This window comes from Doryrhamphus excisus, chromosome 22 (assembly GCF_030265055.1).
Source record: "Doryrhamphus excisus isolate RoL2022-K1 chromosome 22, RoL_Dexc_1.0, whole genome shotgun sequence".
Taxonomy (NCBI): domain Eukaryota; kingdom Metazoa; phylum Chordata; class Actinopteri; order Syngnathiformes; family Syngnathidae; genus Doryrhamphus; species Doryrhamphus excisus.
The window spans coordinates 9,115,728-9,124,689 of record NC_080487.1 but is presented as its reverse complement, the minus strand read 5'-3'; positions in this window follow the sequence as shown (position 1 = coordinate 9,124,689).

The following is an 8,962-nucleotide window of genomic DNA, read 5'->3' as shown; positions in this document are numbered from 1 at the left end:
CATGTTTGGAACAGAACGCACACATCCTCTCCTTTTGGCACTGTTTGTCACCTTTCCATTTCTACAGGAATATGCACACATAATGTACTGTACAGAGGTGAGCGTGAAATAAAGTCACTTCCATATGAAGTGGCGGAAGCAGAGGAGAAGGCTAGCGATTATATAATTGAGAGCCTGTAAAAGCAGGGTTAGAAAAGAAAGTTTCTACTAGCTGACAGGCTCATGACTCATAGTAAATGATGTGGCAAATTAAACACAAATTGAGCTAAAAAAAAAAAAAAGTTCAAGTCCTGAGGAGAACTTCTGGTCAATTCTATTAGAAGGGTTCCTACCTGATGGCCTCGGAGGAAGCTTTGGTATGACTCACTTTCAAAGGTCACGTTCATGAGAGCCCAAAATCTTGGACAGTCGTTGCCCGGAGACCTCAGCAGCAACAATGAACATTTATATTAATATTAAAATACACATTGCATCTCCTTATTTAGTGGCCATGGGCAACAGTACACAGTAACAAGGCTTATTTTAGGAGGAGGCCTTCATGCCTTTTCAAAGTAATGCACAAATACGTAAAGTAAATTATTCATTCATTCATTCATTTTCTACCGCTTGTCCTCACGAGGGTCGCGGGGGCCTCTGGAGCCTATCCCAGCTGTCTTCTGGCTGGTCACCAGCCAATCACAGGGCACATATAGACAAGCAACCATTCACACTCACATTCATACCTATGGACAATTTGGAGTCGCCAATTAACCTAGCATGTTTTTGGAATGTGGGAGTAAACCGGAGCACCCGAAGAAAACCCATGCATGCACGGGGAGAACATGCAAACCATAGAATAATAATAATAAAAGTAGAATAATACCACAAATACCTATAAAATATATGTGGGAAGCAGCTGACAGGTACCGGCAAGACTAAGGCGTGGGAGGACTTTGGTAAGGCCATGGATCAACCGTGCAATGCCTCAAAAAGGTGAAGTTTCCATAGGGGTTTGGGGCCTGCTGACTTTGACTGAGGGTATAGTCGGCTGGTGGAAAAGAGGCCCTTCTCAATCCCACTGACATACCTTCCATAGAGGAAGCAGTTTGAGGATACGAACGTGGATCGTTCCATCCCCAGGGCTGAAGTGGCTGAGCTCCCCAGTGGCAAAGCTCTGTAGGTGGATGAGTTTCGCCCTGAATTCCTCAAGGTTCTTTATGTTACCGGACTGTCTTGGCTGACAGTCTCTTCAACATTGCTTGGAATTTGGGAACAGTACATCTGGACTGGGGTGGTGGTCCCCCTTTTCAATAAGGTTGGACTACAGAAGGATCACACTCCTCAGCTTCCCATGGAAAGTCTACTCCAGGGTGCTGAGAAGGGTACAACCATTGGTTGAACTGGTCCGGTGTTCCGGACCCTTGCAAGGATCCTGGAGTGCATGTCAAAGTTTCCCCCAACCCATTATTACATGTGCTTTGTGGACTTGGAAAAGGCATTTGACCATGCCCCCCCCTTCGGTACAGGATTGGTGGCGTACTACTACGTGCCCTTTGGTCCTTGTACAAATGGAGAAGGTGCCTGGTTTGCATTGTTGGCAGTAAGTTCCGTTCCTAATTATTTTGAACAGAATTTCTCGGCGCAACCAAGGCGTCAAGAGAGTCCGGTTCGGGGACCTTAGGATCTCGTCTCGACGATGTGATCCTGATGGCCTTATCAGGCTGTGACCTTCAGTATTTACTGGGCGGTTAGCATCTGAGTATGAAGCTTCTGGGATGACACTCAGCACCTCTAAATGGTTCTCAGTCGAAGGGTGGATTGCAGGTTCTCCAGATTGGGAATCTCAGGGTCTCAGGGTCACAGGGGGATCGGCACAGTATCGACAGGAATGCAGTCACAGAACCGGACCGTCTCGGTGAAGAGAGAGCTGAGTTACTGGTCAATCTTGTTCCCACCCTCACCTTTGGTCGTGACTGAAAGAATGAGATTGCGGATACAAGCAGCTGAAATGTGTGCTGGTCCCACCCTAAAAGAACAGAGGCCACCAAGTATTCATTGACAGAACCTTATTCTGTGCCCCGGGGGCAATGTGCACTGGAACGGGCCGCAATGGTAACTGGAGCATGATGGGAGGCTGGCGTTTAGCTTGGAAGAAGGTACCGATGAGGTAAGCTTGGGTACTCATCATACTGGGGTTGTCGTCTGTGCTGCGCACGTATAACTGTCACCCATAAGGGGGGGGGGGGGGTGATGGTAAAATGCATATGTTACTGCTAAAGTGCTCCTATTGTCTGCTTCCAAATAGGACACCCAGTTTGTCTTTTTATAGAAAATGCAAATACGCTGAGCAGAGCCAGCAGGACTGCATTTGCATTAATGCACATTATTCACTTCATTGTTTTTTTTTCCACAAAGACGGCAAATAAATGCACAGCAAAGCAACATGAACATCCCAAAGCGAGTTTGACAAGAGGAGGGGAGACGTGTGCTGCTGTGATCTCCTCTGACATCAGCCTTCGCTCGTCTATATCGCTCTGTCACACTTTGTCACTTTTTTAGGCACATTCGGATAACATTTGATGTTTCCGCCATGCTGAGAAGGCTTTTTTTGTCAAGAAGTTGACTGAGAGGAGAGGAACGAGAGCTGACAGGTGCTAAGGAGAGTTGTTATTTTTGGTGGTAATTATGTGTTATTTAGGGCAGCGACAGGATGGAACAACAGGATGGACTAAAAGCAGAGTGACAATGAGGGAGAGGAGAAGAAATCATATCCTAATGAGTTAGCGTGCAGCCTCACGGGCACACTGAAGCAACATGCATGCTGCCAAGTGCACTCCGCATTGAGCCCGGGGGCGCCATTTCCTCCTATGTTGGGGCTCATTACAAGGCCGAGGCAGCAAGTCATGTTCATTAACTCACCGTGTGCAACTCAGAGGCCTTCAGCCTGCTCTTCTCACGCTTTTGTAGCGACACGTAGCAAAGAAAAGCTACACAAATGGCCAAAAATATTGGCATGGTAAAGAGCCCAGGCTAATTGAGTTTAACGCTATACAAAAATATGACAGGCAGTCCTCATGTTATGACTAGGGATGCTCCATCCAGGACTCAAATAGGCCGATACCGATCACATGGATTAATCATACATTTTCCAATTGACTTAATCCATATTCCAATTGAAGCTTTTTAACATGCTACCCCACTAAGCCGCCAGTGGCATGTGTTAGCAGTTAATTGTGGTATTAAATCTTTTTATTAATGTATTTTATATGCCATGGATGTGTACAGTGTGAATAACAACAAGAAACTCGAGGGAGGAATTGAACCCAGGTCTCCTAGCTGTGTGGCCTGTATGCTAACCACTCTAATATTATAGTTCATTCATTCATTCATTTTCTACCGCTTATCCTCACAAGGGTTGTGGGGGGTGCTGGAGCCAATCCCAGCTGTCTTCGGGCGAGAGGCGGGGTACACCCTGGACTGGTGGCCAGCCAATCACAGGGCACATATAGACAAACAACCATTCACACTCACATTCATACCTATGGACAATTTGGAGTCGCCAATTAACCTAGCATGTTTTTGGAATGTGGGAGGAAACCGGAGTACCCGGAGAAAACCCACGCATGCGCGGGGAGAACATGCAAACTCCACACAAAGATGGCTGAGGGTGGAATTGAACCCTGGTCTCCTTGCATTTTATAGTGGTCAATATAATGTTGCTATTAATATTGTTTTTATGATAGCATCTGATATGTATGTATTATTATTATTATTATTCATAGTTATTTATTTGTTATTTTGTTATTCATTCATTAATTCATTTTCTGCCGCTTTTCAACACGAGGGTCGCGGGGGCTGTTATTTATTATTTATTATTATTATTTATTTTTTTTTTTCTAATTATTTAATTATTATGGCAAAATACTGTATTAAAAAAGGGCAAAAAAATGTGCGATTTTAACCCCCAAAATATGTTTTTGCCAATTTTGTGAATTATTGTTACCATGATGGTACAAAAGCACAAGCAGTGTAGAAAATGAATGAATGAGGCTGTCATAAAGAATGTGACCCATACATCCAGTACTACAGTACAATACATATAGTAGAGTAGTTAGTTAGTACCTGAGTGAGCTGTCCAAAGCCCTGAGCCCACACTTCCTCCCCGTGAGGATCCCTGGGATACGACTCAATAAGTGATCGATCGCCATGGCACCCCCACCTGAAACATCATCATGTAAGCAGGTCACGTCACGGCCGAGACAGCATGTTGCCGTTTCCGGCCATTTCCACATGCCTGCTCCAAATGGGGGGTCGGGGTGTTGGGTAGGATGTTGAGGGGCGGGTGTCAAACACACCCTGAGACTGGAGTCAGAAATAGAACACTGAAAACTCTTGTTATCTGACCTAAAATAAATAATTGTAGTCAAGTGATGCACTATATGTGTGGTTACAGCAACACAAGTTCCACTGTGCTTATCAGAAGAGGGGAAAAGGCACATTGCACAAATATGGCTGCCCTAAAATGACATGCAGTGTAAATGATGTCAGTTTCCTGCTACTAAGTAAGTGCATGAGTTTCCTGACAACACCCTACTGAATCATCCTGAGAAGGATGACGCGTACAAACCTGGCAGTATAACATAGGATGGGAGAGATAAGTTGCCCTAAAAAGATAAGCGCAGCACCAAATAAGATTAACGAACATTACTGTACTGATTTTTTTCCCCTTTCTTTTCACATTTTGCTGAGGCGCTTTTGAAAAGAGCGGCGTGCAAAGAGGTTTACGCACAAAGCCGTGGTGTCTGCCACAGATATGCTGCTGGAGTTTAGGCTCGGCGGTAATCCTTTGTCACATACACTGTGCAAATATAATAACAAAGTACAGTGTAATCAGGACCAGCGCAGCAGTAATGTCGTGATATTAAAATTGAATTGTTGGGAAACATGATACCAGATAAGACGCAAGCCTTCTAAAGCACTCATTCTCATGCTGCGGGCTGAGTACCGCTGGCGGTACGCGGGTTCCATATAATAGTACTAAAATTTTTGATTTTTTTCAATAAAGAACACATTAATATTGGTAATATATACATGAAATATGCCTACAGTAATTCAAGTGAAATGTTCCTTAGATTAAATATTCATCATCATTTTGGATCATTTTGGATGTAAACCTCAAACAGAAGTCTCCTTAGTCGAGGAGGTGTAGAGCAATGTATAATATAATAATATCATATATTAAAATTATAATAATTAGATTAATTATTCTATTAATTATTAAGGATTCATATAATATGTAACACATTTTTGGTAATGATATTAATATATAAAATAATAATAATAACGATAACATAATAATAATATAATAATAATGTCGAGCAAATATATGAATTATATGAATCATATGAATATATGAATCATATATATTGAATGTTAAAATATTATATTAATTATTTATAATTTATATATGGAACATATTTATGGTAATTATATTAATATATAATAATAATAGTACTACTACTACTACTAATAATAATAATAATATATAATAATAATAATCATATTATTAATAATAAAATAATAATAATAGTGTAGAGCAAATATACAGTATATCATATATAATGAATGTTAAAATATTATTTAGAATTAAATAAAAAATAGAACAAACAAATTCAAATAATCAATACGAATCAATAAAAAAATCAATAATAAAAACAGAATCATTAGAAATATATATATATAATGAAATTCTTTTTAACTGTAGCTATACCGACATATAAATATCATATACATGTAATATACTTAAATAAATAAATAAATAAATAAATAGCAATAAATACATGCCTCAAACTAAACTAATACAACAAAAAATATGTAAACTTTACAAAAATACACTAACATAAGCAGCCATGAAATGAATAAAATTCATAAAAATAATTAAAAAATGACTTACAGCTTCAACAAACCTCAGACATGGATCCTCATTTGTACGGCTGCAAAAGAGAAGGACCAAAGAAAGAAGCATCTAGAAGTTCCTCGTCTCCTCCACCCCTGCTGATACAAAAGAACATTTGAATTGTAAAAGGCAGTAAAAGACACCAAAAACTTACGTTCCTCCATGTGCCTTTTCTCATGAGTTACATAACCTATTAAATATGCATGCCAGGGGCCGTCATTTTGAAAATATGGCCACATTCCGTCCAGATTTTTTAACATCTGCCATTAAATATTCATCCGGGATGTATGAACGCAGTGTGTGCGAGTCGGGCCACTCACCTCACATATTTGCTTATTTGAATGATTGTAGGAGGCACTGCAGCACATCCCAAATCTTCATTGGCATTAAGTGCATGTTCCAGGAAAGGAGACAGAGCTTTTATAGTCCTCCTACTTGACCTCCTCAATCTACTTCATCTCCAGCCACACTCCAAATCACTGTCTGGGCCAATTTCCCATCCGGCGCTGACATGACAGCTCACCCTGGCAGACATTTTTAAGTCAGCTCGGGATCTTAAGGGGACCATCAGTGGATGATGCCACTTCTCTCTTCTTAGAGACGATGCCACCTGGCTACATGGATTATACATACATACACACACACACACACACACACACACACACACATTTATACAGCGTCCCAAGGCCATAAACACTCATTATAATGTGCTTTGTCATCTGCTGTGGCTTTGGCCTGGAAATTACACAGCCTGGAGTGTTTTCCCTGACTTGGCACACATGTAAGTATGTGTTAGTATCAAAGCAGCTTTCTGGAATACAACGGGATTATTGAGTGTGAAGACGCTGAGCTGACATCTTATTTGATAAGATAGCATCTATTATATTCTGTGGCCTACTGAATACGACGTGGCTCTTCTCTCTATTTGGCGAGAGATACTCAGCTTGTCCTACCCTCAGCCTCAGCAAGAGAATAGAATAGAATACAATCCAATAGAGTAGGTCATTGTTGGGGAAAAATAGGGAAAGGAGGTTTGGTAGGCTTTTTAGGTTTTACAGAAAGCAAAGCAAAAAGTCAAGATGCATTTTGGTTTCACATAATATTAGCAGCTTGGAATGGTCTGATGGCTGCATGGTGGACAAGTGTTTAGCGCGCAGGCCTCACAGCTAGGAGACCCTAGTTTGATTCCACCCTCGGCCATCTCTATGTGGAGTTTGCATGTTCACCCCGTGCATGCGTGGGTTTTCTCCGGGTACTCCGGAGAACGGTTTCCTCCCACATTCCAAAAACATGCTAGGTTAATTGGCGACTCCAAATTGTCCATAGGTATGAATGTGAGTGTGAATGGTTGTTTGTCTATATGTGCCCTGTGATTGGCTGGCCACCAGTCCAGGGTGTACCCCGCCTCTCGCCCAAAGACAGCTGGGATAGGCTCCAGCATACCCGCGATCCTCGTGAGGATAAGCAATAGAAAATGAATGAATGAATGAATGAATGAACATGTGTGAATGGGGCTGCACGGCAGTCAAGTGGTTAGCGCTCAGGAGACCCCAGTTCAATTCCACCCTCGGCCATCTCTGTGTGGAGTTTGCATGTTCTCCCCGTGCATGCGTGGGTTTTCTCCGGGTACTCCGGTTTGCTCGCACATTCCAAAAACATGTTAATTGGCCTGGGATAGGCTCCAGCACCCCCGCGACCCTCATGAGGATAAGCGGTCGAAAATGAATGAATGAATTAATGGTCTGATCACGTTTTGAATGGATCATCCATGAGTGAAATGGGCCGCATCCTCCCACATTCCAAAAACATGCTAGGTTAATTAGCAACTCTAAATAGTCCATAGGTATGAATGTGAGTGATTGTTTGTCTATATATGCCCTGTGATTGACCAGGGTCAATTCTGTTGGGATAGGCTCCAGCATATATGTGATCCTAGTGAAGAGAAGCGGCATAGAAAATGGATGGATGGAACTATTGTACTCAATAGTAAATATACTGTACAGTGGTAAAATGACTGTGATATGCAATTTATAATAAAAGGATAGATACACATTGTATGTACATATGGTTTTAACATGGTGTACAGTATGCTGTGTACTACAGTCATCACATGTACAGTATCGGGTGCAGGTTGGCCTTTGAAAAAACAGAAATAGGTCAGCATTACACACTTGTACATATACTGTACAAAGTCAAGACATCACCATATGGGGCCCTCACATGTATACAGCATGTAAGTGTGTGGAGAAGTGGCGTTCGATACCCAGCGGTTCACTGAAGGGTCACTTACAACACTGCAGCTGCCTCTCTGTCTTACTGTCACTCAAATAAACATAAAACACACACACACACACTTCCCTCCATCCAGTGCCTTCCTCACCCCCGCCGGCCTGCCCGCCCCCGAGTGGGCTCTAGTGTTTTTTTTTTTTGTCTTTGTTGGAAATTATTGCGGTGGTTTTCAAGAGCGTCGTCGTGGCAACGCCAGGCTTGATGCATGTTGACAGAATCTGTTGCAGCCCAGTGAAAATTGGAGATAAGAGATGGGCGGAGCTATGGGAAATGATAGGGACGGGAGGTAACGCAGAAAGGGGAGCGGGAGGAATGAGGTGGGGGGGGGGGGGGTACATGTGCTTGATTCCCCCGTATGATGAATGGATATGAAGAGTATTGGACCTGATAAACCAAAAGATCTGGAATGAACAGCGAAGAGAAAGAGAGAGCGAGAGAGAGAGAGAGAGAGAGAGAGAGAGAGAGGCAGGAGAATGTGCTGCTATTTTAGTCTGGACGTCGTCATGGAAACTGCAGCCTCACTAAAAATGGAGACGTCCAGCACATGTACCGTCAGACAAATGGCCCAACATGATGCTCGGACATGGCGTTGCACACCTCCCATCCGCAGTCCTCTTTTGACTGTATTGCGTTTAGATTCCATCTTTTAATTAATAACACATCCTCAAATGATCCTCGCTTCCTTCCATCTCCTGCATTCTGAAGGACGGAGGTATTCCCACATTTCTCTGTTGCTAT